At 46.6% G+C, this 18,018-nt stretch overlaps 1 protein-coding gene across 1 annotated transcript in view; it reads left to right on the forward strand.

Annotated features, from left to right (window-relative positions):
• The first annotated feature begins 262 nt into the window (after positions 1–262).
• The window catches only part of LOC138528606 (uncharacterized), a 38,066-nt gene continuing 20,310 nt past the window's right edge, over positions 263–18,018 (forward strand). Inside the window, exon 1 of the mRNA XM_069640395.1 lies at positions 263–512. The gene's annotated coding sequence lies outside the window, so the exon portion shown is untranslated. The remainder of the gene's footprint in view (positions 513–18,018) is intronic.

Genomic DNA, 18,018 nt, shown 5'->3' on the forward strand with positions numbered 1-18,018 from the left:
ATTTTAGAGTGCTCCAGTGGTGCCAACAATATATGTTTTGTATTTTCCTGTGATGTCAGCATTATTTTAGAAACGTGAAAAATCCTACATCGTTTTGGTCACAGAATGTTGCAAAGTATGGCGCTCTTTATGTGCGTTCATACCATTGGGTATGTTTCTTACTTTTGAGACCTATCGACAGCGTTTTAGGAGTGCGCCAGTTTTTTTCTGCTTATTTTGGATAGGGCTTAGCTTGTTTCGTGCTTGTTTTGGATGGGCATTCGGCTTATTTTTCCTTCCGACCCGGAAACACTGCTTCGTGCCATGGCGCGCTACCACTATCCACCACGTTTTTGTAACACGAAATATCGCCCGCTTCCGGCCCAGAAGACTAACCGCCCCTTTTCAATTCCGGAAGCGCATCGGGGAGCGCTTTTCCTGCGCCCTTCCTTGTCTTGAACGTGGTTACCGCGCTTGGAGCCCTTGTCCAGTACTCCTGCGCCGATCGAGCCCCACGCAGAAGCCCGTTTCAGGTACGTTTTGTTCAGCCCGAGAGTGCGCCGCGGCCATTACAGTAGAGCGAAAGTAAATAATGGTGCGCAAGAGCCGGCTCAGCGGAGGTAGTACGTTTTACCGAGCTCGGCCTCAGCTCCTCGAGGCCTGCGGCGCTCGTGTCGCGATGTGTGGGTCCAAGAGCGCTCGCTTGAGTTAGTGCATCAAATAAGTTTTATAGCGTTCGTTCGACGCCGTCTTTCCTCTTTGGATGCCGCGGAAGGAAGGCCTGTGGTTGAGTGGGTCTCCTGCGCTGCGAAGCGCGACAGCATGGGGCAGTAGGTTGCTAATACTCTACCTTTCAACCCGCATACCTGCCCCAGCGAGGACCACCCTCCACGGAAACGGGCAGGCCGGGTCCGGATCTCTGTCTCCTGGTGATACGGGGCGGTGCCTGGTCGAGCGAACGGGGATTCATGCCCCCGGGAGAAACCTGCTGCACAGAACCAGGAGACCGGAGCCTGGCTCCCCCGGCCTCCCCGCCTCCGATTGACGTGGGACAGTGCAGCCGGAGCCCTGCTTCCTACCCAGGCAGCGGTCACGCAGGACAGGCATCCTCGACCGGAGCTTGTAGAATCTGGCTGTGGGTAGTCGTGCATTGCTGCGTACCACTCAATGACCCTACCATACCCCCACCCCCGGCAGAACATTTGCCGGACCAGTACTGCCTGCCATTGGATGGTCCGATGTCGCAGGACAAATTCCTCCCGGGGGTTTGGGGGGGGGGGGGGAGGTAATTACTCACGTAATCCCACTCCCTTACTACACGACCACCCCACGAGGATGGTATTGCGCAGGTCGGGAAGGGCTTTGCAGCGGGCTCCTTTCGATGTTTAAAGCTGCCTTCCTTTTCGGGGCTTTTATGAATACACACTGCGCTGGTCCAGCGGTAGAGAAGAGTACTGGGGCCGGATACCATCTGTCGATGCCGCCAGCCTCTTCGGTGTTAGGACCTCGCTGACCCCCACCCGGTCACCATGAAGCGGGGCAGCAAGCTGGCCTAGCACGTTGCCACATACACCCCTGCTGCTGGTCTCCCTGCTACACCCCGCCACAGGTAGGCGGGCATCGGATGAATGTGTGTGTTATAGTATTCCTGTTATCACACTTCACCCTATGCTGTTACTGAAGTCTCCCCATGTTCACAATGCAATGGTTGCCAAGCTATGCTCTTTAGCATTTTTCTAGGCAGCGAGTCCTTGGTCCTACCAGGCCAAGGACTCTAAATAGGTAGATACTAGCCAGTCCTTTATTTGATGGACATCGTATGGGCACTTATCACCGGGAAGCCAATACGTATAATGCGAAGGTACCTGCTTGTTAAGCTCTCCGGTGCGTCAAGTCTTTAAATTACCTGAATGGCTGAAGACACCACTGCCCATCGTAGTAGCTCGCCCCCAACTGACATTCACGTGGCACATTAGATCAACACTCGCCATATTGACTCACATCAGCATTTGAAGCCTCATGCAGTGGCCAGCGGGGAAAGCAGACGTTACTTAGAAATCTTGTGATTTGATTGTTTGATTACAGTGGGAAGTCTTGTGGAACGTGATGAGGTATGTGGAACTTGGGGAAACCTGGAAAGTCAATGGGGTCTTGGAGTGAAGATGGGGACCAGTGCTGAATGCTTATGACAATCTCGCCCTACCTCTCCTCTAATTTCTTATGTTGTAACCAAGAACAGAAGGAGCCTTTGGTTCCTGCTCCTTGTCTCACTTACCTGGCCGAGCTACATCAAATCTCTCGCCCCCAGACTTCTTCCCAATCATCTGTCACAAAACACCCCCCTTCCTTGCACTCAACCAAACTAACCAGGCGCGCTCTAAGAACTTCTAAGCATTTGATATACAAGCCTCCCATACCAGTTATTCATGAGGGCTGAAAGGAAGTGCGCATCCACCCTACAATTTTCCCGTCTTGTGCAGAGACAGTATAGGGATATGTACCTCTCATACAAGGGCAGGGACCTTTTTGTCTGCAAGGTCTGACACATTCACACACAGCGTCACCCTGACCTGTACCACAAAGCTTTGACAAAACAAACCCCATGTCTGCTGGTGTGGGATACTCGAGCAAAAACTATAACTTGCCGCCCAAGGCACGCGATCAACCCCCACAAGCCAGGAGTTTCCACTTCCCAACATGCATGTTCCCTTTGTTTGTCCGCGATAGAGCTCCTATTTGGAGCCGCCACTGGGCGGGTGATTAACACATTCCGCTATTTTAAAAAGTGCTCTTACAGGGCAAAATTTGTACTCCCAGTGGGCTAGTGATATTTCACTCTTCGAGTAAGCAATGGTGTGTATGTACTGAATTGAGGTGGCAAGTGACTAGTTTTATAGCATACTTTAAATCTCTTGCACATACTCTGCGCTGAGGATCCTGCAGGGCTTTCCTTAACACCTCTTTGGTATGGGGGGTGAGTAATTTTTACGTATTTAATTTTTTTTTATTGTCCTTCTGGCCACTGTGTGAGGCTAAAACTGTTTATATGCAGGCGCAGCTCAGAGAATGTTGAATGAATAGTCCATGGGGAAATCGTTTCAAAGAATGTCATTTATATTGTGTTGCTATAAGGAATGCTGAGCTGCAATGTCTGCTCCATCTCTGCCTATGTCCACTTCCCATTGCTTCCTGATTTTCAACTCATCGCCAGGTTATGCAAGTAATCTAGCCATATAGATTGTAGCTATTACACGTTTCCCCGTGTTAAAAGGATCCTCTTGGGGTGAGCTTTCTTCATATTCTCTCGCCAATTCTCATCTGCGAGTACTTGCTTGATCTGTAGCTAATGGAAGGCTGACGAATCCTATATTTAGTAGATTTTCTAACTGGGTTATGAATCTATAGTGTCCCTGTACCACACTTGTCCTGCTCTTATTCCTGCTTCATTCCAACCACATGTATTCAGCTCCCCTGATACGCTTGGGGGAATACCCCCTTAGCGGCAAGCTGTGCCATTAGTTGGGGAAGGTCTAGTACTCGGAAGTAATGGCAGAAGTGCATTGCCCGAATGGGGATAAGAGTTGTTGGGACCTACAAGTATCCAGTTGAGGCGCTGTTACTGTTGATTTGCTGCTCTGTTGGTGATTTGTCAGTTTGCTCCCTGTGTCAAGTTTGTGTACCGGGGTAAGCACTGACATGCTGATTGGATTCCGTCAGTGCTTTGAGCCGGATCGGCAAAGATCAGAATAATACCTGGCTAGTATTGCAATGTGAAATTTTACCCGTTGTGCCGATTCCCAAACATGCCACCCTGTTTTTGTTAGTTTTATATAGCACCATTTTGCAGGTAGCGAAAGGTCTAGTTGGGTGGTATGCAACATAGTGAAGACAGAAGCGGAATGCCACATCTTGGTTGTAGAAGCCATACTTAGAAGTATTCAGGTTTGCTACTGTATTCTTAATGTTTAAAGTGTGGACCTAGCACACAAACACCAGAGTGCTGTACAGCGTGTGGGTGGCCAGTGTCTGGGTTGTCATCTTTTTAATTGTAGCACAGTGCTGAGATTTATCTGGACTAACATGTCGGAGTGTGTTGGAAAAAGCCACGTTTTGAGAGATTTACAAATTTGGAGTGGCAAGAGAAAGACTGTTTGCATGTGATCTCTTTGCCGGTGAGTTGGGATTCAGGCTGGTTGTTTTGCTGTGCAAGGAGCTTGTGCCAACAGATATATCGAGCTTAGCTGCCACGTATGTTTGCTACTTGTGACTGCTTTGTAGTTGATGAATGTAGTCTTGAACAGTTTTCAGCCCTTGAGTGGAAGCCAATGTAGTTCCCATAGTATTGCAGGGATTCAAACTTCTGTGCACCCGTAATAGGATGTGCTGCAACAAGGGCATTTCCCCCCCAGATATAAAAGGTCATGAGGGCCTGCATTACGCTCCTAAAGTCCTGGCAGGATGAAGTGTTTGATTTTGTCAGGGGTGGAGATTTGGAGCTAGCCCATTGGGGCCTTCTTGGCTGTGTTTTTGGAAGTACAGGCTGCTCATGAAGCCTATGGATTTTTCTAAATCCGGTAGTTGTGGATCAAAACCTCCTGGTGCATGTCATTGTTGGACATGGGATTGTTTAGCGGGGTTCGAAACTGGGATTGGGTAAGGAGTACAAAGCAGCTCTTGGTATGCATTAAGCTTTGACCAGAAGCTACCACTGGGGAACAAGGAGCTAGTACATAGCGTTCCACAAATCTAACTTCCACATAAGATGCCAACATATCAATGTGTCCATCTTGACCCCATATGCTTTAAATGGATTACGTGTCCTAAAGTTTGTTTATAAATTCAACCAAGCGCACAGTTAAATTCACATGGTGTTTGTTCGGCATCAGTGGCTTGGAGGGCCAAAAGTAGCTCCTGTTGGTGTCAAGCTAACTAGGCTCTTCTAGGCTACAAGTAGGAGCTAAATCAATTCCGAATCCTGTATGGGCGGGGGGAGTGGGGCATTCGGTATTGGTTGACGTTAAGTTTGAGGAGGGAAGTCCACATCCAGGACTAATTGTAGAGACAGCTGATGTCCTGGTGGCTTTTTATCAGTGTACATCTGAGAGTATCTTTGAACAGTGTGCCCAGAGGCTCCATGTTAAAGGTTGAAAAGGAGCCTTGGGAGATTGGTGGATGTCTGAGAGGCAAACTAATTTAGGACCGTGCCAGAGAATCTATCCTTTCGACGAGGAGGCAGATGAAAATGTGTTGGTCGGCTGTGTCGAATGCAGCTAAGGGGACGGGGAGGATGCATGAGTCGCCCATATTCTTGAATTTGGGAGGATAATCAACCACCTAGGTGTCTTGGTGCTAACCTTTGAGAGGTACTGTGATTGATGTTGGTGAGACTGAGCAGTTGGTTTGGGTTGACTAGGGTTGACGATAAAAGACGAGCCATAGCAAATAAAACTGCGCCTACTCTCAGGACACACCCAATAACCACAGCAATCTATTCTACTTTAATCCTTTGACTCAGGAAACTGTGCTGGACACAGTTTCCAAATTAAAAGCCTCTAAATGCAAAGGAGATACATTTCCGGCACACTTAATAAAACTCTGCGCTCTCACATTGACACAGAGTATCACCAACTTTATTAATGCCTCATTCCACTCTAATGCAGTCCCTGCCAGCATTAAAGAAGCCTGAGTCACCTCCTTAAAAAGCCAACACTTGACCCATCAATACCCACCAATAACTGTCCCATTTCTCTTAAAAATAATAAATAGCGTACATCCAAAAACACCTAGAACAATATCACCGCTTAGGCGCCAGACAATCAGGATTTCGCCCTAATCATAGCACAGAAATGGCACTCTTGGATCTGAAATTCCAGATGGACTCCTCAAGAGAAGCCGGCAAACTATGCCTACTGATACTGCTAGACCTCTCTGCGGGGCAGTGCTCCAGATAAGATTTTGAGGTGGAAGTATTTTACGCATGATTTTTCAAATTGGAGAGTAAATGCAATTTCAAGAGTAAAAATTCTCCGCTGCAAGAGTAAAACGTATCCAACATACACCAAGTGCATACGTAAAATCCGACCCGTAGCCCAAAAGAGTTGTAGATCAAAGTTGTCTGGCTTGGCTTTAACCATTTTATTACAGTTGTGGAAAATATTCTGCCATAAAATAACTTGCAAGTACCCGGTACTCACACAGCATCCTTTTCAAAATTCTAGAGCCTAGAAATTCTGTTAAGAACTACTATAGATTGAGACTGATTTATTGCGTGCAGAGGGCATGTGAGTAAGTAATTGTTGGCATATGATTTACTTACAGGAGCTTGCACACATAATCTTAGCAGAAGCCACAAACTGCTAATCTTCCTTTCCCGCTGTCTGCTGCTGGAAATCAATGTGGATCGCCAGACACTAGTTAGCAATGTCACTTCAAATAATGAAAAAGTGCATGCAAGCTGAATTGCATTATGGAAGGCATATTTATAGTTTTACTGGTTTGTTTGTGTACAGAGCCAAAAACATAATTCTGGCAATTACAGTTGGGAAGAAATGCAGGCGAGTGCATACATTTAAGACTGGTCCCAAAACCCTGCTTCAACACCAAGTGTGTGATCCTGCACAAATACTTTTGCCACTGTGCCTTTTTAGCAAAAATAGAAATTGCTAATACAAGTGATTTATTTCCAACTAGTTACTACCCAAAAAGCCTGACTGGCCCCCTGTTCCACTGTTCGACCTGTAGCATGAATACTAGTGACCATTTAAATAATGCACATGACAAAGTTTGTCTCTTGGCTTACTCCTTGCTGCTTGTTTAATATAACTTCACATTAACTCAAGTATTTAAGACTTGTCTGTACCTTCCCCCATCTTCTCCTTCCACCCTAGGAGAGCAGTCTTGATTGCCCGATAGGTTTCCTCCTAGATAGTCAAGAAACTGCATCTTGGACATAACACGCATCACAGCAAATTCAGCCCATGACCGCTAATCACATCAGTGGTGGAAGTGGAAAGAAGGAACTAGTTGTCCTCTGGTTGCATGTAAAAAGGAGGGAGTAGGATGGCCGGGCAGATGGGGTGGGAGGCTGGGGACCAGGATCACATACCTTGGCTGAACAGTGAAGCAGGGATTTTAATCCACTCTGCAAATTTGACCACATACCTTCCAAGCGTTACCCAGTACAAATAGTTTGAATTTGAAGGTCTACAGTAATGATGTCTTAAAGAGAACTTCCAAAAACACAAATTGCATAATAACACCACATGGCAACATGTAAATCCTTACATCAACATGTTAAGTCTGAATGATAAACTAGAAGTCCCAAAAATCTAGTTAACCCCGCTGTAATTTCAGTGATTTAATAAAAGTAGTTGTGTAATACACTCAGATGGAGATTACCCTCTACTGCCATCTAGTGGAGGAAAGTATGCTTTCTAATGAGAATAAATACATCATAAACGGTACGCAGAAGATAATTAAATGCAGAAGATAATTAAATGCACCGTAATGGCTATAATTACATGTGTATAAGGGCAAGATACGCACCTTATCTGTATGGCTGCTGCCCGGGTTCAATTTAGTAGAGCATGAAAAATTGTGCACCACCCTCATCAAAAACTTAAGCTTTTCTAAAGATGCAACCCAATGGGTAAAATCCTTCCTAGCTGAGGGAACCTCGCGCATCACAATTGGAAAAGTCGGCTGACCCTATACTAGTTCCTATTGGTGTTCCTCTAGGATCCTGTCTCACCCACCCTCTACAATGCCTATCCAAAATTATTATTCGCAGCCCTCAATGCCATGGGTGTCATCTACACCAACTTCGCAGATGACACTCGGATCCTCATCCCCATGTCATGCAATCATGAACAGGACACCCTACTCGTTAATCAAATCAATGCATTCAAAATTGGATGGCTCACAATAGCCTTTGTCTCAATGACGAAAAAGTTGCTCTTAGTTGGACCCCCAACCAAAATAGCTACCTTACAACCTGACTATGGTGCCTTCAACATTGATGGCACTACTATACCATTCTCCAAACATGTGAAAACCCTGTGTTTACTTGGATGACAAAACAAATGAATGCCCTTTCTTCAGCCACCTCATACACTGCTAAACTCATCTCCTTAAGTTGGAAATTTCTCACTGCCAAAAATTGTCACTAGCAAGAGCTGTAATCCTCTCAAAGTTGGACTATTGCAATGTACTCCTTCTAGGCACATCTAATGCCAACCTTTCAAAACTCCAGTTGATGCAGAATAAAGCCCTACGGGCAGCACTCGGAATCAAATAATCATCATATTTCCCACATCAGGAGAGAACACCATTGGTTGCCCGTCAAAGCAAGAATCATCTACAAAACCCTGTGTATCACCCATAAATGCATCGCCAACAAAGCTCCTACATACCTCAATGTTTTTTTTAAAAAAAAAAACTACCACCAGATCACTCGGATCCAATGCTAATGGAGGCAGCAGCTTCAAAGTCAAACGCTGAAACAACATCCTGGTAAATATAAAAAATTAGATTTTCTTCCATCAAGAAAAAAATCAAGGACATCCTACAAAACATACCAACCGACCACAAAATACTACCAAGCGAACCTATCACAGAGCCTCAGCACAAACTCAAAAACTTTCCTGAAATATCAGCAGAGGCATTCGCAATGTTGGTAAAACACAGCAAGAAAGCTGGATCACCCATGGATCCCTTTCCCCGGACATATACAAATCAATTATTCGCAGAAGGAACGCCAGCAGAATACTACTGAACCTATCGCTAGCAACAGGAACTGTACCGAGGACAGTAGAAGAACTCCACCTACAGGCCCATTTCAAACATTCCATACCAGTCAAAACTCCTGGAAACCTACGTATACAAACTAACCCAAGAACATGTAGAAAAACACCACCTGCTAGACCAAGCTCAAGTCGGTTTCAGACCCGCAAGAGGAACGGAAACAGCACTACTATCCATCTGGGACAACCTAAAAACTAACGCAGACTCAAACACAACCTCAGCCCTTTTCCTACTCGACCTCTCTGCAGGCTTCGTCAGTTAGTCATAACACCCTAACCAAAAGACACATAGAAGACCTAGGCATAACAGACGCAGCACTACTCCTGACTAAATCCTTCCTGGCAGACCGAACAAACCGTATGGATTAAACCCCTCAAATCCACTCCCAAGAGCCAACGACTGCAGTGCCACAAGGATCCTCACTATCACCACTGTACTTAAACATCTACCAGACTCCGGTTATCCGAATCTTCAAAAAGTACAGCATTACATGCTACAACTACGGAGATGATACTCAAATCTACAAAATCAGACACCCAAGCCGATCGTTCAACCCTAATCGAGTGTCTAAAAAGTCTTCAACTGGATGACTGCCAACAACCTGAAAATCAAACCAGGAAAGACAGAATCATAATCATATCCAAAGACCAAGAGAACGGAACCGCCATCCCGTGGCCAACCGAAATGGGAAATGCACCTTCTAAATTAGTAAAAAAAAAAAAGCTGGGCGTCATGATGGACAACAACCTAACCTTAGAACCACAAATAAATGCAACAGTCAAATGCTTTTTCCTCCTCCACATGGCAAGAAGAATCCTACCTTTACTCTCCTTCACTCACTATCGTCGCCCTCCTGTCAAGAATCGACTATGCAAATAGCCTCTATCTCAGAATACCTCCTGAAGAAACTACAACCGATCCAAAATGCAGCAGCCAGACTACTCCTCAAACTATCAAGAAGAGAATGCATCACTCCTGCTCTAAATACACTACACTGGCTCACAATAAACATTGCATCACCTTCACAGGGCAATCGGCGGACAAGGAGCAGAATTCCTACAAAAGAAAATAACAATCTACAAGCCAACAAGACCCCTCGGGTCAAGCAACGACATCCGCCTGGAACCAAAACCATACCTCGAGAAAAAACTTAGAGGCACCTCCTTCTAGCACTTAGCCACAAAAACCTGGAACATCATCCCAAAAGAAATAAGAAACACCAAAGATCACCTAAAATATAGGAAATTACTAAAAACCCGGCTTTTCAACACCAGTCTCAAACTGGAAACAGAAAGGAAAAGGGATGACTAAACTAGATGGGCACAGACCACTCCCATAACCGACTGGGTAGCTCCCACGGCACCTGGACGAGTTATGCAGAGTAAAGAGTGGAACTCGGGCGAGACCCACAGAGACGGAGTCGTCAACCCCACCCAACACGCGCACTCGCCCCCTAGTTCCCACCAGGTACCACAGTGTTGTGAAATTGTTGGGATATTATCAAACACCACAATAACTGAGCTGTGGACATTGGCAGGTGCACTGGCCGTATGAGTGGGAAGGGAAGACAGATAGGGAGGCGGGGGCAGAATGTGAAAGGGACCCTGACTGGCCCAGATCAGGACAGGGGTGCTCCTATTTAAGAGCTGCCAGGGGACCACTCTGGTGGTGATAGTGCACGCAAATGACCTTTAACATTAACATCACTTAAAAACTTACCCAACTGTAATGTACCCATGCCTGATTTGACGTACCACCTGCTCCACTGTATATTACCATTGCTTATCTACTGATGTACCTTACCCATTGCTAATGCCAATTTGAAAGTATGCATTAAGCTGTCTGTAACTACGCCGCGATACCTCAAGCAAACTGACATCTCGCTCATTGGCACGTTACCAGCCTACTAGACCCCTATCTTTTGATACCAGATGCCCACCTGTAACAACGTTTGAGAAATTGTAGGCTAGGCCTTACGACATGCTGTCCTGCCTTATGCAAAGTGATATTTCATAAACTGGATAGTCCCTTCTCACTATTGGAGGGTAATGGCATACTACAGTAATACTGTTGTATGTGTGCCCTTGGAACACGGGGGGCATAGTGCACATGACCACTTCCAGTTTGGGCCAGTGAAATCCTTTACCCATGGGTCAGCAGCCTTCTCACAGCAACTGGGGACTGTGTAAAGGCTCATAATCTGCTGTTCTGGTGCACACCGTCTGTTCATACCAGACACTACTTGTCCATTGCATACAATGAAGAGGACTTTCATCTATCCAAAGTTTTCTAAAAGAAAACGTCTGGGGACTGCTTTCATAGGGTAAAGAGAACTGTATTGTCCATAGACAATGTTCCTTAAACGGAAACCACCTCCTCTCCACCTGCCCCATTGTTGACCTTCTTATCTAGTGCTCTAGCACGGGGGCTGCACCACGTCTGTAAAACTGGAGTGCGTTCCTGTGAATTGGTTGTTCTTTGCTGATGGTCTGGTTGAAACCCCACGCCTTGAGCGGTTTCTTCAATGTCTAGTGGGTTCTCCCTTGCAGAGATGGTGTACTGTTCCGCGTGTCGCATCCACTAGAAAAAGCATCTGCCCTTGGGTTTTCTGTTGTATTTCTGGACTGTGCTGACTGCAGCGTTGCTGGATGAGTGCTGCAGTCTAGTGGGCCCTTTCCACAATGGGATCTGTGGGCGGTGCAGAGGTTTCTGACAACCAATGACGTCTTGAGGCGTGGTCAGGCTGCCGCATTTCACTTTCTGTATCCTTCATGCGAGGTATATGGAAGGCCAGGTTAGAGGCTGTTGGCGTTCTCATGTTGGCACTAGAGGTTTGTATTTATTTTATTTATAAAGTGCAGCCAGGGGCATTCAGTCACATACATTTAAGACAAGTTGCAGAACGTTACAATTGCATACAGTGTTCACATGTTAGTTACATACAGTAGAATAAATGCTGTCAAAGCAATATAGTATTTACAGTAGGGCCGACGACAAGCCTAGTATCAAGAGGTTAAACCGTCATTGTATCCGAGGCCTGAAGCCATTGCTTGGCTTTGCGCTTGAATAAGTGGGGGGGTTCTGATCTAAGGGAGTCGGGTAGTGTTTTCCATAGCTTTGATGCCTGTATAGGGAAGCTAGCACCTCCCGAGTTATGGAGTTTGAATCTCGGTATGGACATTGTTTGCTTGAGCCACTCTACGTGGTCGTGAGGACGTATGCGACGTGAGTTGGTTAATAAGGTAGGCTGGGGCAAGGTTGGCCCAGGCTTTGTGTGTTAGGGCAAGTTTTGAGAGAGATTCTATGCTCTACCGGGAGCCAGTGCAAGTTGGGTCTAGTCTGAGAAATAGGCTACTTCTTGGGGATGTTAAGGGCTGCCCTGATGGCATTATTCTGAATTACTTGTAACTTGTTTAAAGTTTTTGTGGCTAGTGCCTAAATAGAGGGCTTTAAAATAATCAATTTTGGAAAGAACTAGAGTTCTAGCCAGTGTGATGCAATTAGGTGTGGTAATGAACGGCCTGCATGCAGTGATTAGTTTACAGGCATATGCAGATTTTGCTACCGCATTAGTTTGTTTGGAGAGGGATAAGGTGGCATCAAGGTAAATGCCAAGAGTTTTAGTGTTTTGAGACGGTAATGGAGTTGCTGTCAATAGTAAATGATTTGAAGGCAGTGTTTAGTTTTTTCAGTCTAGCATGTGTGCCAGGGATAAGCAGCTCAGTTTTTTCGTCGTTTAGACGGACCATTTTGTGCCATCCATGCTTGTATTACTGAGTAGATTAAGGGTTTACACTCGGGCTGCCTGACCCCCTGATGCAGCAACCACGGAATCCACATCACTGGTGAGCTGCCTGCCTGCATAAACAGCCCACTCTTACCACCACTTGGGACACCATCCGAGCCTTGCTGGCCACCAGAGCCCCACCGGGGCACCTGCGTTCATCCATGGTGGAGATCCACCATCTTGTCCTAAGCAAGCGGCCTGACCCTAAAATGGCGGGCGCAGCGCGGCCCGAAAACGAGGCTGCATACTGCTGCTAGGCAACCTGGTCTTTCTTTGCCCAATCCCCGGCACCGATAGGCGGGAGCCGACACCTCGGGAGAAGGCCCGAGGGAAAAGGCCCTGTTCCTCCCCTGTTCGCCCCGGGTCGCAGCGGTCAGGCGTCGCCATCATACTCGACTCCTGCGCCCTCACGCACCAACACGGACACAACTGGCCCTGCCTTGCCCTATCCAGCCTGCACGTCCCTGCGGCACACCTCAGGTACTATCCTTCGGTTTACACGCCATCCTGACTACCGTCACTCTGTGGACATGAACAGCATTACTGATCTCGGAGCCAGGAGACTTGCCTGGTCAATTCACCCGTAATTTCTGTCACTCACACTTGTCCATATTGATGCTGAGCCTTATGGTCGCTTTCAGACCACATCTGAATTGTGTCGCGCCAAATAGCTACTCACCGGTGATCAGGCCGGTGCCTCTTGCCGCGCCTAGCCAGTTATATGCTAGTTCATATAGTTCATTTGTTGTTTGCACTACCTCTGCACGCTGTGAAATATGACTCTACCACGATATGTTATGATCTTTTCAGCATCAAAGTAAATACGGTAACCTGTCCCATCAATATATCCGGCTCAGGCCAACGTCACGGCATTGTCAGACCCTCTTCTTAGAGCAGGAGCTTTGGCTGCTCCCTCTCCCCTTTTGCACCCTAGCTACAACCTCGCATTTAGCCTTTGCCTACTGTGTTTGCTTCATTTGAACTGCCCTTTTGCACCTAGCAATAATTTCGATTTTAGCCTGTGCCTACCTGTGTTTGCTTCATTTGAACTGCCCTAACTACAACTTCGCATTTAGCCTGTGCCTACCTGTGTTTGCTTCATTTGAACTGCCCTTTTGCACCTAGCAACAATTTCGATTTTAGCTTGTGCCTACCGGTGTTTGCTTCATTTGAACTGCCCTTTTGCACCTAGCAACAATTTCGATTTTAGCTTGTGCCTACCGGTGTTTGCTTCATTTGAACTGCCCTTTTGCACCTAGCAACAATTTCGATTTTAGCCTGTGCCTACCTGTGTTTGCTTCATTTGAACTGCCCTAGCTACAACTTCGCATTTAGCCTGTGCCTACCTATGTTGGCTTTATTTGAACTGCCCTTTTGCACCCTAGCTACAATTTCGATTTTAGCCTGTGCCATCTGTAGCGGTATTACTGAAACTGCCCTTTCTGCACTATAACAGCAACTTCAATCTATAACCTCGGCTGTGCTTTAATTAAAATTGCCCGTCTCCGCACCACACCAGCTAGTTCAAATCTTGCCCCTGCCTATCCTACTGCGCCAACAACCAAACTACCCACGCTCTCCTCAATTCCAATTATGATCCATTGGCTCATACTCACCATGTTCCCTTTCTGTATCTTAAACAATAACACTCCATGTAGCAATAACAGCTACATACCATACAACAATGGACTAGCCAAACTAGGCTGCCCTAGGCACCACCCCATCCCCTGCCCCACACCCTTCCTCCCCTCCCCTCCACCTTTCTCACACACCCCCCACCAACAACTCTTCGCTAAAAGTAAGGCCACACCAGCCAACATCCTACCTAACAGTACCAACTCAACAAATGCCAATCATACTGCCTCCAACCTTCTCCTTCCCAACCTATTAGATCACTGTCCCACAACTTACCCCACCTTCCAAGACCGCAATAATAGACTTGGCGTTAGACTCCCCACCACTTCTAGCAAACTGCCTACCAAACCTATGACTAAAACTTCAACCACTAAGGATAGTGCCATGACCACTAACGCAACTGCTCTAAAAGGTGCACTACTCAATGTTAGATCTCTAGTAGCCCACCCCACCGAAATTGCTGACATCCTCTCAGGAGACCTCGACTTCCTTGCCACTACAGAAACTTGGTTACATGAAGCAGCAGGACCCTACCTCACTCTGGCCCTCCCCGACAACTACTCCATCCTCAGAGCAGACAGACCTAATGCTCGCGGAGGAGGTGTAGCTATCATTTTCAAATCCTCACTCGACTTCAGACACATCACCTCCCCCCCGCTAAAGTCCTGCCAGCACCTCACCTACAAAGTACAAACTACCCCCAAGAGCACCATTACTGTGCAACTAATATATAGACCCCCAGGCCCCACAGGTTCCTTTGAGGAAGACATTACCACTCTCATAGCAGAGAACACCAAACCCCACTCCCAAAATATCATTTTAGGAGACTTCAACTTAGGATTTAATGACCCTAACGACTCTCCAGCTGCCTCCCTGGCCAACGCCTTATCCGAGCACGACTTCACTCAAGTCGTTACACTACCCACCCACCAGAAAGGTAGAACCATAGATTGGATTGCAGCCCACAACTGTAATATCACCTGCAAAGCCCCACAACCACTCGCATGGACTGACCACTCCCTCATATCATTTGAAATCAACCTAAATAATCCCAACCCCAAACAGAGCCCCTGTGCACCAGCCTGCCTGTCTAGAAACAAGCGCAATATCTCAGCAGAGACCCTCACACCTCTGATCCTCCCTTCGCTAAACACACTGCCTGCCACTGCCGACCTGAACCTTCTAGTCAACACCTACAATGATGCCCTCACCAGCGCCATTGATACTGTCGCTCCCCTAAAGGAACGCAAAGGTAAACCCATAGCCCACTTGAACCCTTGGTTCACACCAGAACTCAAATCCATAAGAAAAAAGAAAGCCAAGATGGAAGCCTTATGGAAATCCAACCCCACTGCAGAAAACAAATCTAATCTCAAAACCATCTCTTCCTTCTATAAGAAAGAGATAATCCGCACTAAAAAGGAAACCTACAATACTAGAATAAATAATGCCCAATCGTCGGTTAAAGAACTCTTCACCATCCTGAAGGAACTAGAAAACCCTAACCCTCCTACCGATACCTGCGTGAAGGACAAGCCTTGGTGCACCAGTATCCAAAATGCCCTCGCCAATAAAATTACTGGTCTCCAAAACAAAATTGAAACCAAAAGACAACAACTCGCCAACAGCAATGCCCTCATTCCTAGCGCACCCACCCCGACCCATAACACCTCTGGCTTCACTTTCAAACCGGTTACTATTCCTGAAATCCAAAAAATCATAGCATCCCTCAAACCTTCTAATTGTAAAGGGGACAGCTGCCCCGCCCAGATCATCAAAGATGCTGCACGAGACCTAGCCCCCTTCATCTCCAAACTAATAAACCTTTCATTCTCAACCAATTCTGTACCTAACAACCTGAAACAGTCCTGGGTTCTGCCCCTCTTAAAAAAACAATCTCTCGACCCGGCCATTCCCACCAATTACAGACCCATCACTACGGTCCCTTTCCTGCTAAAAATCCTCGACAGTCGCCTACCTGCAAATCCAAGATTACCTGGAGACCAATCAACTGTTAGGCCTGCGTCAATCTGGCTTTCGTCCTCAACACGGAACAGAAACAGCCCTCGTTGACCTCAAAAGCCAGATTGATGGCATCAAGGACAACAACAAAGCAGCCATCCTACTCCTCCTAGACCTCTCAGCAGCCTTTGACCTGGTTGACCACAAAATACTCTGTAACCACCTTTCATCTGCTGCCCACTTCTCACACTCTGCTGTCACTTGGATACAATCTTTCCTAGCCAACAGAACCATGAGGGTTTTTTCATCTTTGGCTGCAGCAGACCCCATCCCCATCACATGCGGTGTCCCACAAGGGTCCTGCGTCTCCCCTACCCTCTACAATATCTTTACCAAACCCCTCTTTGACAAATTGGACCATCTGGGTGTCACCTACACTAACTACGCGGATGACACCCAGATACTCCTCACCATCACTGGCAACTACAACACTGACGCCACCAGGATCAACGAAATCTTCGCCATCATTCAGGCATGGATGGCCATACACGGCCTCTGCCTGAATGATGAGAAGACCGAGCTCCTCTTGGTCGGCTCCCCCAATAACCTACAGAAACTCAGCCCTGACTACTCCAAATTCATCATAGATGGCAACATCATTCCAGTTGTAAACCATGTGAAAACCCTAGGCTTCTACCTAGACGCCAATACCAACCTCTCCAAACAAGTTAATATGACCGCCTCAGCTACCGCCTACACGGGGAAATTAATTAGGGCTTGTAAACCCTTTCTATCTACAAACAGCTGCCTCATTCTGGCGAGGGCCCTCATACAATCTAAGCTCGATTATTGCAACAGCCTCTACCTTGGTGCCAACCAAGCTATAATCAAGAAACCTCAGATCCTCCAGAATAATGCGCTGAGAGCAGCTCTAAACATTCCCAGGAGAGAGCACATCTTACACATAAGACTAGCTTGTAAATGGTTATCTATCCAACAAAAAATCGACTTGAAAACCCTCTGCCTCACCTATAAAGCCCTAAATCACCTTGCCCCCCAGTACCTCACCAACAAATTCTCCCTCAAGCCTAACACAAGACTCACCAGATCATCCAATACTCTCTGCCTCACCGTGCCCAGATTCTCCGCCAAAAGAGCGGGGGGCTCAAGCTTTAGTGTCCTTGCCCCTCAACTCTGGAACACCTTGCCACTGAGTATTAAATTGACCAAATCCTTCCAACTGTTCAGAAGATCAGTCATTAGCTGGCTTCTAGAGAAGGAAATCCCCAGATAAATTAAGCTCAGTCCCACTTGCGTTTACTGTACATACCTTGAATAGATGATTGTCTTAGACCTGCACCAACTGTATATATTGTACATACCTTGAAATGCTCCTACTGCCTGCCTGTATACTCTATATTTGGCATCTTAACGCCACAATTGTATAACTGATTATTTACTGTAATTATGTAACCTATCCTTAAGCGCCCATTTACCCCTGGGTCTGGAGCGCTATACTAAATAAAACAAACAAACAAACAGATAGTCAAGGATATCAAATAGGGGCTTCGTAAAGACGTTATAGAGCGTGTGGGACACACAAGAACCTTGCGGTACCCCACAAAGTACTGGGGAAGGTACAGCAGAGTCAGTAGGAGAGAAGACCCTCCTAGTTCTGTTCGCCAAGAAGGAGCTGATCCAAGATGTGGCTCAGTCGGAGAAATGTGGTACAGATTTCAGGTGGTGGCATAGTGTTTGATGGTTGACCAAATCAAAAGCTGCTGACAAATCAAGCAGTAATAGGAGTGCTAGTTTACCATTGTCTTTTAATACTTTAATTTGGGTGGTGACAT

Source organism: Ambystoma mexicanum, chromosome 7q (genome assembly GCF_040938575.1).
Source record: "Ambystoma mexicanum isolate Mex_15411 chromosome 7q, UKY_AmexF1_1, whole genome shotgun sequence".
Classification (NCBI taxonomy): domain Eukaryota; kingdom Metazoa; phylum Chordata; class Amphibia; order Caudata; family Ambystomatidae; genus Ambystoma; species Ambystoma mexicanum.